Source organism: Ochlerotatus camptorhynchus, unplaced genomic scaffold, assembly GCF_037179485.1.
Source record: "Ochlerotatus camptorhynchus isolate MF236.1 unplaced genomic scaffold, CSIRO-AGI_Acam_v1.1 ptg000103l, whole genome shotgun sequence".
NCBI classification, from domain to species: Eukaryota; Metazoa; Arthropoda; class Insecta; order Diptera; family Culicidae; genus Ochlerotatus; species Ochlerotatus camptorhynchus.
The window spans coordinates 672,495-688,902 of NW_027040593.1; the positions used below are offsets into that span (position 1 = coordinate 672,495).

General features: G+C 42.9%; 1 non-coding gene across 1 annotated transcript; it reads right to left on the reverse strand.

Annotated features, from left to right (window-relative positions):
• Nucleotides 1-8,074: 8,074 nt before the first annotated feature.
• Nucleotides 8,075-8,170, reverse strand: TRNAY-GUA (transfer RNA tyrosine (anticodon GUA)). The gene is made up of 2 exons: nt 8,134-8,170; nt 8,075-8,110 (listed from the first exon to the last, which is right to left on the reverse strand). It is a non-coding gene; the product is annotated as a tRNA-Tyr (tRNA).
• Between the last annotated feature and the right edge of the window lie 8,238 nt (nt 8,171-16,408).

Sequence of the window (16,408 nt, forward strand, 5' to 3'; positions counted from 1 at the left end):
AGAGGAGGAATGGGTTTGGGATGAGTTTTCAGCACCTTGGCTACCTTCCAGAATGGACGGGAGCGGTCATCCAGATTCTGGACAACACGCCCGAAACTTTCATTTCGGAGTAAGTCCATTCTGGAAGCAATCTGCCTGTTCAGATCGGCCATTTCACGTTTCCTCGCTAGATCTCCAGTCCTCTGAAACTGGCGTCTACGCACATTTCTCAAGCGAATTAGTAATTGGGTGTGGGAATCAATGGCAACAAACTTACCCCTCACAGGAACTTGTCGAACACACGTCTCGTCAGCCACGGATATGGCCTGGTGGAGTCTTTCCAGTGCCTGGTCGATGTCAAGCGGCGTATTTTCATCGATGTTTCTGTCAACCACGTGCCCAAACTGCACCCAGTTGACATGATGGTAATCTTTGCGCAGGCTTTGAGCAGGTGCCACGTTGATGCCGACTTCAGCCACCACCGGTTGGTGGTCGGAACTGAGATCGTTGATCGCCATCGGTTTGAATAGTCCAGTGTTCGATAGAAAAAAGTCCAACGTGGAAGGGTTTCCCGCCGGAGAGATGAATGTCGGTTCATCAGGAAATTTCACTGTATACAGCCCATGCTGCGAGTGGTGGAAGAGCAGACGTCCGTTCTGATTCCGCTGATAGTTCCGCCATGCTTCGTGGCGGGCATTTAAATCGCCCCCAATGACGAATCGTGAGCTCGTGCGAGTGATGGTGGTCAGATCATGCTTGAATTGGATGCCTAATCCATTACTGGCAGCACACTGACGAGGGCAGTATACGGCGATGAACCGGACGTTTCCGGTTGATGATTCCACCTCCACACTAAGGGCCTCGATGATAGAAGTGCGGATATGCGGCAGCGTGTAGAACTTTATTCCTTTCTTGATGATGATCGCAACACCACCCCCCCTGGAGTCGATACGATCAAGCCGGATAATGTGGTGATCAGGTAGCCAAAAACTGTCACCGGATTTAAGGTGGGTCTCTGTTAGGAGGCCCACGTCGATACTTTGCTTGCGGAGGAAGTCAGCAAGCTCGAGTCTTTTTGCTCTTACAGAGCATGCGTTCCATGTGACGACAGTTATCGGTTTAGACACCATACTGAATAATAAACTTACCGAGCACTTGGATCTGTTCGGGCTTGCTGCGGCACTGACGAAGAGCACCGGTCATGTCGACGAAAATCTTCATCAGCTCATCCGCAGAGAAGAGATCGGGATTGGCGTTTTGTGCTGGTGGTTGTCTCCAGAATCCAAGGGGGATGGAGAGCTTTGTCCAGCTGAGGCACCAGATGTTTCTTGGTGGGGGCCGGATTGCACCCGTGGATTTGCTTGACCGTGTTGCGTAGCAGGAAGAGGTGGGAAATCCTCCTCTCTGAATGCCGGCGTATTGTCCTTCTTTCGTCCTGGTTGATTTCTTGTGGACGCCTGCTTTCGGATCCGTTTGAAATCTTCGCGTTTGGGGCACTGTTTGTCGGACCCTTGATGAGCGCCATTACAGTTGGCGCATTTGGCCGTTTCCGACTCGTCGACAACACACTCGGAGGAGATATGGTTTTGGGCGCATTTGCCACAGCGCGGCTTGACGAAGCAGTTTCGGGTGCCGTGCCCGAAATTCAGGCAACGTTGACACTGGGTGACGTCGTGACGGCTGTCACGGTATGACTCCCATCGGACAATGATGGAATTGATGGAGCGGATAGCCTTTAACGCATTGAGCGTCACCGTTCCCTTCTGGAAATGCACCAGGAAAAGACAATCCGGATACCTCTTGACGTTCTCGTCCCTCCTTGTCATCCGGAAGACGGCAGTTGGGGCCAGCTTGTAGCGGTTCTAGATTTCCGTTTCAATCAACTTCGGGTCAAAATTCGGTAGACCCCTGATGACGACCTTGAATGGTTTCTCGTCGGGAATGTCGTGGGTGAAAAATTCCACCTTGGTAGTCCTCAGGTGGGCAACGACCAAGTCATACTCCGCTTTCGTACGGAGCATAACCTTGGTGCCGACTCTGCTCAACTTGAATTCGGCTTTAACGCCCAGCGACGCCAGATCTGCGATGAGATCGTTAAGATGGGCATTTTTACTACCAACGGAGGTAGTTTTACTTTTGCCGTGCTTGTGTCGGCAACATCACCGAAATCTCCGACATCACTGCCGTTTGTCGCAGTGGCATCGTCGCGAGAAATCATGCAACCGGACTGGCTCCGAATCTTCTTCCTCTTCTTGCTGCGCTTTCCTTTTGCAGCTGGCTGGGTATTCCCATCAATGGGAAGAACAGCAAACCTGTTCGATGTGGGTACACCGGAGCTTCCTTCACCGGTGTTCTGGTCCTTCACCGGGCTTCGCGAGCGATGCTTCCCCATTTCGGGGCACACACGCACAACAGACCACGAAAGAGAGAGCGCGAACACTAACTAAAAATATACTTTCCGAACAGCTCAAGAGAGTGAGCTCTAACCGAACTAAACTGCTTGACGTTCAAGCAGAGAATCTTGGTCTGACGAAATAGACAAGATTTGGTGTCCACGTTTTACCCATGTTCGTACCAGCTCTAATAGCGATGACTATACTTCCACCTCGTTTGTCTACTCAGATCAGCAAATGACGTCCGATAGAATTATTTACATCATCGTTTTGAATGATTGGTGTTATGGGGCTGAACCGATACCATCTGCATTTCAAATTTAAATAACAATCATTCTCCAGAGGTGGCCGTCTATTTCTCGCGAATATTAGCTCACACATGCAAATTGGCGATTGAAGTCATTGTTTACAAAATCGTTATCGCTCTAATGAAAAGTTGGCACTGAATTGACGTACACTCAAAAAAAAAAAAAAAAATCGAAACATTTTTTTGTCGAATGTCTATATGAATTTTTATGCAACCATCCATAAACAGAATCCACTCAGAATTACACATATTGGGGGTGCAATTTCAAAAAACCAAAATTGACCGCGTTACGAAAAGCGGTCAGGTTTTGACCACTTATAACTCTGTCAATAGCTGATGGATTTTAATTCTAAACATGCCAATCGATTGGAAAATTTTATACAAATCTGCTTAAATGAACACTTTATCAATTTTTAAAAGGTCCAACTGTTGCAATGGTGATCAAAATTATCATCGATTGTCTGCAAAAAGCGCTTTCCTTAACACAAATTTTAATCAGCAATCGAATTCCATCCGGTCTCGCCGAACGGTGCTTATTCAATCACCATGTGTGGTGGTGTCAGATCAGTCGTCATCAGCAGTAGCAGCAGCAGCAGTGCTTTTGGCGCGTGGCGTTGAATATTGGTCTCCAATACACAACTAAAAGCTGCCCGAAAGCAGCGAGTTGCAGCCCACATGAGCGTCTATTCACCGAAGATGGAGGAAAAAGTCGCACCGCTACTGATTGCATTCAGTAGCTCTTCGTGAGTCGCTGTGGTCCATCTATGCCGAGCGCGTCACCCTCGTTTCAAACAACATACAACACGCCAGCCTCATCCGTGTTGAACACCCTAATAGCTCAGCATTACTCAACCATCACGACAAAACGGTTCTTTTCAGGATCACCATAAATTGGTTAAAGAGTGTTTTGTGAACATTTGTCAAGGTCATCAATCGGATGTCAGTTCCCATAAGTTCAAATCTAACAAACAATGTATTTTAAGGCATTTGTGTGCAATTTATAAAACCAAAATCGGTCGCATTATGAAAGTGGTCTGATTTTTAACCAGAGATGATGAATTTTAATTCTTAATACGCCAATCGATTGGAAATTCAGAATTTATCAATTTTAAAAAGATCACTATTGAAAATTGCAACTGTTGCTATGATAATCAAAATTATCACCAGTTGCCTGCGAAAAGCGCTTTCCCTAACACAGATTTCGAGATCGAATTTCATCCGGTCTCACCGATCGGTGTTCGGATATGGTGAGTGGTGGTGTCCGGTTATCATCAGTAGCAGCAGTAGTGATTTCGGCGCGAGGCGTTGAACATTGTTCTTCAGTATACAACGAAAGGCTCCCCGGAAGCAGCTAGCTATCAAGGTTGCCCTCAATAACCCTCGATTGACCGAAGAAGGAGGAAGAAGCCGCACCGCTACTGATCGGATTCAGTAGCTCTGCGTGAGTTGCTGTGGGACATCTATGCCAAGCGCGTCACCCTCGTCCCAAACAACATACAGCTCGCCAACCTCATCTGTGTGTTGAACATCCAAATAGCTCAGAATTACTCAACCATCAAGACAAAACGGTTCTTTTGAGGACCATCATAAATTATTGTTGTTTAAGAGTTAATTGTCATTGAACGTTCGTTCGCCTTTCTGTACCCAGCAACCAAACGTTTGTGGTCGAATGCGTAACAGTATTGAAGTGGTACATAAAAATTCCCGCAATGACTGAATACCACATTAAGGTAAGGTTTTCTCCAGGACGCTAGAAAAAAGCAAAAAAATCTCGAAATTATATCATTGATCGCAAATATCTCACGATTGGAAAATTTTAGAAATTGTTGTCAGAATAAAGTTCCTGAAGACCAAAGAGGGTGCCGCCATGATCTAGATGGGAACGCCATCGCAGTCGAACCAGTCGAACGTACACCCTGCCGCACAATTCGATCAGCTTCAAGGTCTACAACGCCTCCAAGAACATCCGCTTCCCAGGCCAGCAAAAATCACATTCTCCACTTCTTCAATACCCCACCGTATGCCGTCCGAGGATCTGCTGCTGACTGCATTCACCCCCAACGACTGCCACCCGTCGCAAGTGCGAATGTTCCCGCTGATATCGGAAATTTCCTCCTCCGGATTGGTCGAGTTCCCTAGCGTAGCCCTGGCGGTGAACGCCATCATGAAGTGCTGGTGGTGTAGTAGCGGTGGCGATGAATGTATTCGAGTAGTTCGAATGGTCGGATGGTATAGTTTTTGTTTGGTTGACTTTCCGATTAAAACTCAAGCACCGCTTGTCGTGACCGGCCCGAGATTTCCAGCGTCGGCCACAGCTACACGAATTAGTGATTCAGCTCCCACGGCTGCGTCTGCTTCCTATACTGCTTCTGCTTTAGTTGATGCTGCTGCTGTTCCTTCTGCTGGTCCGTCTCCTCTAAAATTCATTAAAAAAAAGACAGACCAGCAGCAGAATTGGAAGCAGCCGCAGCCGTGAGAGCTGCATCGCTAGTTCGTGTAGCCATGGCCAAAAACCTCGGTCAGGTCAAGATACCGCTGTCATCTGTTCTTCGTCTGGGAGGATATGTGGATGCGACTGCCACGGGTGTAACGATTTTGAGAATCCATGGCGAGACTTGGTGAAGATTCACGGTTGTTTTGAAAATAATTTGATTATATTTATTGTGGCAACATCAATAACAAATTTTGACACATGCACACTGAAGCGCAGAAAAAGTTCAGTGTTGCCAGTAACTTTAAAGATCATAAAAATTGTAACCATGGGTGCCAAACAGCGTCAATGACGACGCCCGGGGGTGCCCAAGTTTGATTTTGGCACACTGTGTAGAGTAACCAACCCCTTGTAAAAACCGAAAATCGCAGCTTGACATTTTCAGCAAAAATTAAGAAATACTCGATAAACAAAATATCAAAATTTGAGAGAAGTACCGTGCTGATTCAAATTTCGGACACTTAAACTCGAATTTCGGACACTTTTAAAAGTTGATTATCTCGGTCGAATATGATCCACATGTCTTGTAAATTTTAAATTTTTTTGACGATCATCTAACATTATTACTTTGTTTCTAACTGGATGTAATATTTAATTAAAAATGAAAGTGTCCGAAATTTGAATCGTCCGAAATTTGAATCGGAACGGTATATTTTGGTATTTTTGAGATTTCTTCATTTTAGTGGAACATGTTTTTTCTATAACTTTGTTTAAAGGAATGAAATGGCAGATTAAATGTTTTGGGTAAAGTTGTTTATCTTGATGAAATAAACAACTCTTCTAAAGATGTAAAAACTCCACCGCCTACTGCCTACGGAAATGCTTCGTATCGGAGTTATTAATTTTGCTCCGCTAGGTTGCATTTCTGGCTCAGTGTGCAGTGGGGCAAAAGTACGCAGTAGGAACCATTGTACTAAATCAACCATTTAAGAAAAATGTCATGATTTTCCAAATAGCTATCCATTAGGAATTGTGGCCACATAGTTAAGAAATCGACTCACGGTTATAAACTAAAATTTGACGTTACGGTAAAAGAGATACATGAATTTTAAAATTAAGTGCTTTACTCTAAGATGGCTAAGGTTGAAGAAGATTTTCTGCACTTCGACAACGCAAGCAAAACAAATCTGGTTTCCCTTTTGATTACATTATTTCATTTTAATCTTTGTTAAGAAGTGTCATAATGTCTCAGGAAGGACAAGGTTTTTCAACTAATGAATAATTCAGCAATTATTATTGAAGGATAATCATGTGTATACAGACTATCAGCACCGACAAACCGACAAGAATGACCATACAAACTACCATCAAATTTCTGATCAAAGCACAAAGCTGACATCTGCCGCCGTGTTCGCGAAAAATGTGTATCCTAGCCACGAACACGCATAAAAAAAATGTATGAGTTGGTTCGTGTCTAATCTATTCCGGGAAAATTATTTTTATCTACAAAACAAATTTCTATGGTTTTGACAGATGGGATCGCTGCACATTTGAATCCGCCGTTATGGATTCTCGATCAAGAGTTAAGTTTAAGTTTAATGTCGGTTTGTCGGTGCTATCAGTTTGAATTGAGAGTAGTTCTGGTATTCTTTCCTTTGCAGTTTGAGCATTTTCTGATAGTACTGATGCTCCTTGATCAGCTTAGCCTGGTCCTGATCCTGAGGGACATTCTCATTGCTCTGTCCGGGGAACGTGCAGCGACGTGGAAAAGAATTCAACGGATTGCAAACAATCCAATACTTCATAGCCTTCTACAACTGTGCCATAAAACCGGTAAGCGTCTTATGTCAAAGATGAATCACCACTCGGTGAAATTTTGGCGAGTGTAAAAAGCTAAATAGGTCAGGTAACTTAACATGCCCATATCAAATTCAGTGATATTTCTCAATAATTGTGAAGCACCTTGGGCCTTAATCGGTTAATCTATCAGTTTCGCACCTCGCCCGCATATCTTAACCCGTAGAAGCAGAAGGAGCCGGTTACGACCAAAGAAGCCATATGTCCAGACACGTGAGCTGAATATGCTAATTTCAGGGCCTCTACTAAGCACAACCGGAATATACACCAGGATAGGATAGCGACGCGTGCAATTGCGATTCTCACACTTCTCCTGCTCGTCATGTTTAGAGAGGCTAGCAGAAGTTCTAGTGATGATGACGACGATGAAGATAAATTCATTTAAACTTAACAATATTATTTTATCATCACTTCTGGCTGCTGCCGGTGCCTGCGTTCTTCCCCGGTAGCCGATTGTAGGAAGGATAATCGTCTCCACCACCAACCAACCAACCGACCGTGTACCGGTTAGGCATTGCATTGGGGTTAGTTGGTTGGTTTGTTGGTGAAAATGAAGATCGGATCTCGTCGGAATCGGACTAACTAATAGACTCGGAGAGCGAGATAGGGAAAGCACAAAGCAAAGCACCACACAATGCCATGCGGCCCCGGACTGGAATTGTTCAATTATTTTTAATGAATTGAATCATGACAGTTTTGTCAGAGAGTGGAAATGGCTTGGTTGCCTAGCTACTACTAGTTTGCTGTGGCTAAGCCCCTGGAACATTTGGAGAAAGGATGCTTAATGAAATTTTAACTGTATTTTAGCTCTCTATTAAGGTAGTGGCAATTGTGAGTGGCTACCTGGTCGATTCTGCAGTGCAGCCAGGTGGTTGAAGCTTGGACCCCGGTGGCCTATGGAGTTCTGTCAGAGTGGAAGCCGCATTGTACAGAATTTTAATGAGTTTCGTACGGTCGTTTTGCCGAGAAGGGGGATTAGTTCTGATTTTCCGATGGTTAGTATGATGGGAAATATGCTTCATTCGATTTGCTGGGCTTTCAATTGGATTGAAACGGATTTGACTTGACTGTAAAAATAAAAAAGGAAATTGGAAAAAAATATTTGTATCCTTCGAGCCGGATTTGAACCAGCGACCTATGGATTACTATCACTAGCATTTGCTCGTCTACAGTCCACCGCTCTACCAACTGAGCTATCGAAGGTACGATGAAAAGAGTCGCTAACAATCAAACACACTGACAGTGTGACAGTTTACATTCCCGCCTACTTCATGCCCGTAGTTATCAAAAAACGATGAACAATCACAGAAAAGCAACAACGAAAACGGTCATTAATTATCACGAAGCTATTATTACCCGACTCGCACTATCCTTCACTGGTTTCGCTTTCATAGACAGCAGCTATCGCGGCGCAAATTTTATGGGTTGTTTGTTTCGTTCGTCTCGATTTACGATTGTCCGACACCAGCAGCCCCCCTTATCAGAGTAGTTCAATCTTGGCAGGCAAAGCGATTCAAAGTAAACAAAAGTGGTATTAATCTGCTAATCAAACTCAATTTTATCAGCTTTCTGGCAGATCTCCGTTGAAGAACAAGAAAAACAAATGTCCCAATCGGATCGAAATTAGTGACGGCAGAGGGCGCTCTCTGTTTACCGTCGCCCTTCTTCGGTTCGGAAGGCAAAGCGACGAGAAGCCCCGCGACTTGATGGTTGCTTGGTTGTGTTGATTTTGCACTTGCCGCGTTGTCACCCCGGTTTGCTTTGTTTAAATTCAGCTTCTTCAGTCGGTGTTCAAAATAGGGGTAATCAAGCCGAGCCGAGCCTGAGCGATATTGCGAAAGTTAAAAGATTTCGTTTAAATACAGGAACATCTTCGGTTGATCCGAACTCCTGGTCAAGGAGTTCCGTAATAGCTTTTGTCTTATATATATAGCAAACCGGGATGCCGTGTGGCGTGTTAATTAACGGACAACTTGCCTGGTTTTAATTAACTCCTTTTCCGCCATTGTTTGCCTCGGTCGAGCAATCCTTAAAGTATGGGTATAGGCTATAAAGGAAGGCACAACTTTCTTCCGCTTTCTGGCAAAATCGTCATTTTTACAAAGTTGTGACCACGGTGCAACTTCGGATTATTTTAATTGGTAAATATTGGAAAATAATAGTTTTTCTCCTGGTTCAGCTTAAACTTCACCACCAGCACCGCTCATTCGCGCTGAGGGAAACTTTTCCCATTAATGGCGGATTGGCCGCCATTGTTTGCAGCAGGTTTGACAAACAGATGTCAAGCAAGCAAGCGGTGCAAAATTCAGCCAGTCCAATCAAAATGCAACAGCTTAGGCAAATTATTCACTCTAGTTTATTACGAACAAACCAGTGACGTTGTCGGTGCCGACAACGCTGTGACATCGGAGATTTGTAACTTTTGGTCTTTGCATTCTCTATGGGTGTGTTGTGAACAAGCAAACAACGGCAGAACAAATTGTTATGTATGTGAACATTGGAATTAATTCGAATTGTGGGGGTGGGTGATGGAGGACAACGTTTTCGGTGGAACCACCGATGAATGCAGTTATTTTCCTCCATTTCTGTCTAATTTATGCGATCAAAGCCACGGCGGTGGACTGTTACTGTAGGAATGAACGACCACCTGTTATAAGAGGATTTGTACCCACAGCTTCAAGTGTGGTGTTTGCGCGTTTGGGAAATGGAAAATATGCAACGTGGCCGTAGAAACTTCATTCGTTTGTTTGAATGTGTTTATTTATTTATTTGATTTTGCTCGGGAGCGGGATATATGCAAAAACCATTGTGCGATTACAGGCGAATGCAACATACAGCTTTTGGAAAGGATTGTAAAAATTGGCACGTTTCTATCTGCTAGCTTCAGGTAGAGAACTTCCCGAATAAAAGCTCGCAACAGGGCAATCTAGTGAATGGTGGATTTTCATCGAAATAAAACGTCAAATTTATGGTAAATTTTATTCGGTCTGTCTGGACTGGAGTGAAGATCATTTCTGGTGAAATTTATTTTCATTTTCAGTGGATTTTGGTGATAAAATTTCTATCGGATTACTCGCTAAATTTGCCCTGAGTTTACAAATCAAGTTGATTTCAATAAAACGCAGCGGAATTTGTTTAAAACTAGATCTGTTAACGAACTTTATAAACAGCCCCGTATATTGTTGATTGCAAATTAAACTGTACAATCCCAAATCCGCGAAAAGTATGACACCTTGCATAATTGCTTGATATAAAACAACTTTGATGAAGACCGCAACATTCGGTCTAGTCGGAATACCAAGTTACAGAATCATGTAGACGCTAAATTCCGCCACTAATAAGGAAATTTTCAACCTAACTAACTTAAAAGTGAGTCGAATTTAACTCCGAATTGCAAAAATTGGGGTTACTCAGTTAGTGATTTGAATTTTCCTCGATCATCCTCAAAAATCGTGCCATTGATCAATAAAATATTTTTTAAACCAATCTGATCTTCTAATTTAACAAGTTCTTTCACAAGTATTTGAGTTTATTTTGTAAAAATTTCAACCAGGTATTCTGATATATCTTGGTATTTTTAAAGATAATTAGATAATTCCATGAACTTCAGCAGAACTTCTCTGAACTTCAGCAGAACTTCTCTAAACTTCGGCAGGACATCGCTGAACTACAGCAGGAGTTCCCTGAACTTTGACAAGCCTTCCCTGAACTACGGCAGGACTTCCCTGAACTTCGGCATGAGTTCCCTGAACTTCAGCAGGACTTCCCTGATTTACGAGAATTGAAATGAATGGACTTCCCTAAACTTGAGCAGAACTTCTCTGAACTTTGCAAGGAGTTCCCTGAACTTCGGCAGGACTTCCCTGAACTTTGGCAGGTCTTTCCTGAACTGCGGTAGAACTTCTCAGAATTTCGGCAAGAGTTCTCTGAACTTCGACAGGAGATTTTTTTTTGACGTAGGACTACGTCTGTGATTTCTATATGGGGGTACACTTTCTGAAAACCGAAAATGGAACATGTAACAACATTATGAAAGATTTTGACCGTTAATAACTCAGCTGCCCCTGGACCAATTTCAATAATTTCATCACCAATCGATCAGATATGTTTCTACAAATTTAAGACTTTACCATTTTTCAAAATGTCACTATTGAAAATTTCACGAATGTGCAACTGTTGCTTTGATAATTAAAATTAAATTTGCCTGCGAAAAGTGATTTCCCTAACACAGATTTCAAAGTTGAATTGCATCCGGTCTCACCAAACGGTGTTTATTCAATCACCGCGTGGTGGGTGGTGGTGTTCACCAGTACACAACGAAAGGTTGCCTGCAAGCAGCGAGCTCCAGCCCACATGAGCATTAGAGTGATGCAAAATTTGAAATTTTCGCTCCACAATACTTAAACGATTCCAAATCGGATCCTGACTAACCTCTCAAAATTTGAACCCATTTGGTGAGAAACTGAGATGGCACAAACCATTTGAAGTTTGTATGGGAATTACTATGGTAAAATCAAGATTTTTGTTCATGTCTATCTAATAATTCACCATATCGGTCTGCTTCAAAATCTTTCAATTGTACTTATAGGAAATTTTCCCAGCTACAACTTTGCTGAATGCCACTTTTTGATTAAATGCAAGGATCCAAAGTTATCAATGGTTCAATGCGCGGATGTCTTATGATCATGCTCAATCAACTGCTCAGCAGGCAACATTGGCGTTTCTGGGGCGTTGAATAGGACACAAAAATCATGGCTACTATATGTCACACTGCAAAATACAGTGTTGCCTACAGAGCAGCTGCTTGATCATGTCATAAGTTTACCAATCTCTTAAATAATTAATAACTTTTTCCTGTCTCGCTTTACATAGAAATAATCTTCAGCAAAGTTGTAGCTGAGAAAATTTTCTTTAAGAATGGCTATCGAACTATTTCGCAGCTCAATATAAAAAAAGACTAGAAGGCAATGAACAAAAAGTTGAGATTTCCCATAGTAATTTACATGTAAACTTCAAATGGCTTGTGCGAAGTCTGTTCCTAACCAAATGAGTTGTAACTTTGGGAGGCTAATCAGGACGCGATTTGAAACCATTTAAGCACTGTGGAGCGAAAAAGTCAAATTTTGCATCAGTCTAATGAGCATCCATAGAAAGAGGAAGGAGCCGCACCGCTATTGATCGGAATCAGTAGCTCTTCGTGTGTTGCTGTGGGCCATCTATGTCAAGCGCGTCATACTAAAGAGTATAAACACAGGGAAGCAGTTAACAAAAATGAGATTTATTATATGAGACGACGTAGTTCTACGTCACCACTGCGTACAACCCCATAGGGCTGTACCTTTTAGTTTATTATATGGCTTTCTCAATCTATAGGGTAATCCAAACAGACAGTTTTGCATTTCCCTGTTTGGATAAAATAAATCTCCATACGTACCAGTCGAAAGTTTTAATAAATCACTTCGGCAGGAGTTCCCTGAACTTCGGCAGGATTTCTCTGAACTTTGGCAGGACTTTCCCGAAGTTCGGCAGGCCTTCCCTGAACATTGGTAGCACTTCCCTATAGTTCGGAAAAACTTCCCTGAACTTCAACAGAACTTCTCTGAATTTCCGCAGAACTTCCCTGAACTTCGGCAAGGCTTCCCTGAACTTCGGAAGGACTTTCGGTAGGGCTTCCCTGAATTTCATTAGGACTTGGCTGAAGTTCCGCAGGCCTTCCCTGGAATACGGCAAGACTTCCCTGAGCATTAGTAGGACTACCCTGAACTTGGAATCTTTGCATTGAAGTTGTCATTGCAGTAGTAGAATTATTATAACTATACAATAATATTGTGTTTACGAATATGTTCAAAATTTCAATACTTCCCATTTTTCTAGTTTGCAATGCTTGTTGGTATTGGTGCATTTCGAATTTGGGTGTGGTTTGAACGGGTGTGGATTCAGTATCAGCGGAAAAGCATTAACTTTCACCTTAATTGTGCAATTCCAGCGCCATCAGCTTTTCAAAGAGGGTTTTTAAGTGCGGAAGTCGCCGTTAGTGGCGCTTAAGTCGAATACGAATCTTTACTCTATTTTCTAGAGAAATTTTGTTCGAGTGCGTCACACGGTGTGTGTGAGACCGCGCGCTACCCTTTTAAGTAGTTGTGATTACTCTCTTTCGTAACCTCGCTATCGGCTCCGAAATCGGCTCGTCCCTCTCTGACTCTCTGTTCTATCGATAGTGATAGCACAAACGAAGTGACAGACGACTAACTAACGAAGAAATCAGTTAAAATAATGTGGTTTACTGTAATAGAATTTTCTTACCATATACGCTAGCACTTTTTGTAGTTAGTGATGAATAAATAATGAGTAGAAACAAATGAGCGTGAAGCGTGATAGTGCGTATGTAAACGGAATCTCATTGGTTAGAGAATTTTGATAGGTTAGCAGGTATAAATATGAGGTACCTAAGCTCGTTGAAGGAATAGTTCCAACACTGTGTTGACTCCACTGTCGACTACGGTGTCCTTCCAGAGACACCCGAAGACGTTGACCGGTGTCTGCATTCCATCGAGGAGGCGATATCACGGGCCAGGGAACAACACGTGTCAGTATCCAGACAGGTGAGCAATACTCTGAACCTTGACAGATCTACTATAGACCTTATAAGACTCCGTAACACCATCCGAAGGCAGTACCAACGCTCTGGTCTGCCTGTCCTTAAGACCCACTGTAATCGCCTAACAAAAACCATCCAAGCCAGGATGGTTGACCTCAGAAATCAGGACTTTGCTAACAGGATCCGCTCTCTCCCAGATTGTGCAAAGCCCTTTTGGAAACTAACCAAAATTCTTAAAAATAAGCCAAGACCCATTCCACCCCACTGACCCCACTGGATAGTCCCGGCGATCCAGTGGTTCATCTGATAACTCTTGAATAGAAGGCTACCGCGATAGGCAACACTTCATCAGCTCTCATAATCTCGTCAGCCCTCACGAAGCTGAGGTTGCTGAAAACGCAACCAACCTCCATCAGGTTCCCAATATTTTCTCCGAGGAATCCGAGATTACGGTTGACGAACTGTTGGCCTATATCAAATCATCTAAAAACATGAAGGCCCCAGGTTTCGACAGCATCCTGAATCTGGAACTCAAACACTTGAGTTCCAGATTCTACAACCATCTGGCACTGATTTTTAATCTGTGCCTCCGACTTGGCTACTTCCCCTCGTGCTGGAAGTCCTTCCGGAAACCTGGGAAGGATCCGTCCTCTCCTTCAAGTTATCGACCAATCAGCCTTCTCTCAAACTGTTCGAAAGAGCAGTGTACCACCGATTCCTAACATCTGCCGATGAAAACAACTTGTTACTCGAGGAACAGTTTGGTTTTCGGAAAGGTCGTTCGACCGTCCACCAGCTGACTCGAGTAACAAACATTCTCAGACGGAACAAGTTTGTTTCGAAAACATCTGCCATGGCGTTGTTGGACGTTGAAAATGCGTTCGAAAATGTCTGGCATGATGGCCTGGTGTTCGAATTGCAGCAGTATGGTCTTCCAATCTTCCTAGTGAAGATCATAAACAACTATCTATCAGACAGGACGTTCCGATTCTCTCATCCTTGGCCCCATTTTATTCAACCTGTTCACCTCCGATATGCAGGCACTCCCTGATGGTGGATCGTTGTCTCTGTTCGCAGATGACACATCCATCGTCTACAAGGGTAGGGTCATCGGAGATCTGATTGCCAAACTTCAGAGAGGCCTGGACGTCCTGTCTGAATATTTCAACAGCTGGAAGATCCATATCAACGCGGCAAAGACCCAGGTCATCATCTTTCCACACACTAATTCTCCCAGACTTGTCCCGTCTGAAAATAATAAGATCTGCTTAAACGGCTCAGTGATGGAATGGTCCAACCCTAGCAGCACACTTATCACTGAACAATTGTGGTTACTTTTGTGCAACTTATTCCAGTCACAATCAAGTTGCAGCAACTCATTTCGATGGAAGTGTGTTGCTTGGGAAAGAGGTCGTGTACCTCGGTCTAACACTAGACAGCAAGCTTCTTTTCAGGGAGCACGTTGACAAAACCAAAACCAAGTGTAACATCTTGATAAGATCACTGTATCCACTCATCAACAGGAGGTCTACTCTATCCCTGAAAAAAATAAGCCTGCTGTCTTCAAACAAATCATCCTTCCTGTAATCGAGTACGGTATGCCAATCTGGGAGAGTTGCGCCAAATGCCATCACCGTAAACTCCAAAGGATCCAGAACAAGATTCTTATGATAGGCCTAAATAGTCCCCCGCGGACTAGAAATTCTGAGATCCACCTCCTGGCTGGAATTCCGACATTAGAAGAACGGAGAGTATTCATCCTGGAAAGGTTCAGAGACACCTGTCTGAGATCAAATCATCAGATCATACGTGATCTAGAACGTTAGGTTAAATTATACTCGTAGGTAGGTAGGTTATCACTTTTTTCAATTCAAACAAAACACACATCCAAAGGGGTATTCTGTAAACTAGTTGAAAAACGCAAACATTAAATTAGAATATTAAATTAAACAAAGATGAAGAGCCAGGTAGGCTAATCAATTAAAATATTAAATCAATGTACTATCATAACCAACGGAAATAATTATAATTTTACAACTACTTCTCGTTGAAGACATTCTTGTGACGAATTTTGAAGACCACGGAGGAGCAGCAGCAGAAGCAGCAGCAGAAGCGGCAGCAGCTGCAGGAATAGCAGCATCGCGGATTCGTATAGCCGTGACCGAGGCTGGAAACCTCGGTCCGGTCACGACACTTTTGTTCTTATTGGATCAAAGTTGGTTGTGTGTGCTTGTTGTTTTTATTATGCATTCCAGTTTTGTCTAGAGTGATTGAGACAGAACCAAAACATTCTTGTTCATTTGAAGGAAATGCTAGGACAATCGAGTAGTAATATCATAGAGCTATTCGGAGACGAGCCAGCCAACGGCTGAAAGTCTCCTTAATAAAGATATAAAAAAAAATATATCATAGAGCTAACTCTAAGAAACAGGCTAAGGCTAGTGAAGTAGTGAGCCAATTTAAATTCATTAGTTTCCATCGGTTGGTAATATTGCCATGTGGTACACTGAAAAATTGCAAAAGCAGGTTCGTCACTAAAATGTTTCGAGCTACTCCGTCTGTCGCTTTGTTTGTGATCATAGCAAGCAAGCACGTGCTTGGTTGATGATGGCCAAAAATTTTGATTTATTTTTAATAGCTTACAAATGATAAATTTCTATAATCTTTATACGAAACGAATCTTACATCAAATTTGAATCAAACGATGGAATAAGATTATAAATCCATCCATAAGTGGCCATGTTATATAACCGTTTTAAACCTATTTGGTCACACAATTTTTCGATTTACACCTCAGTATATTCCACAGAGACGTAGTCCTACGTCAAAAAAATATCTTCCCT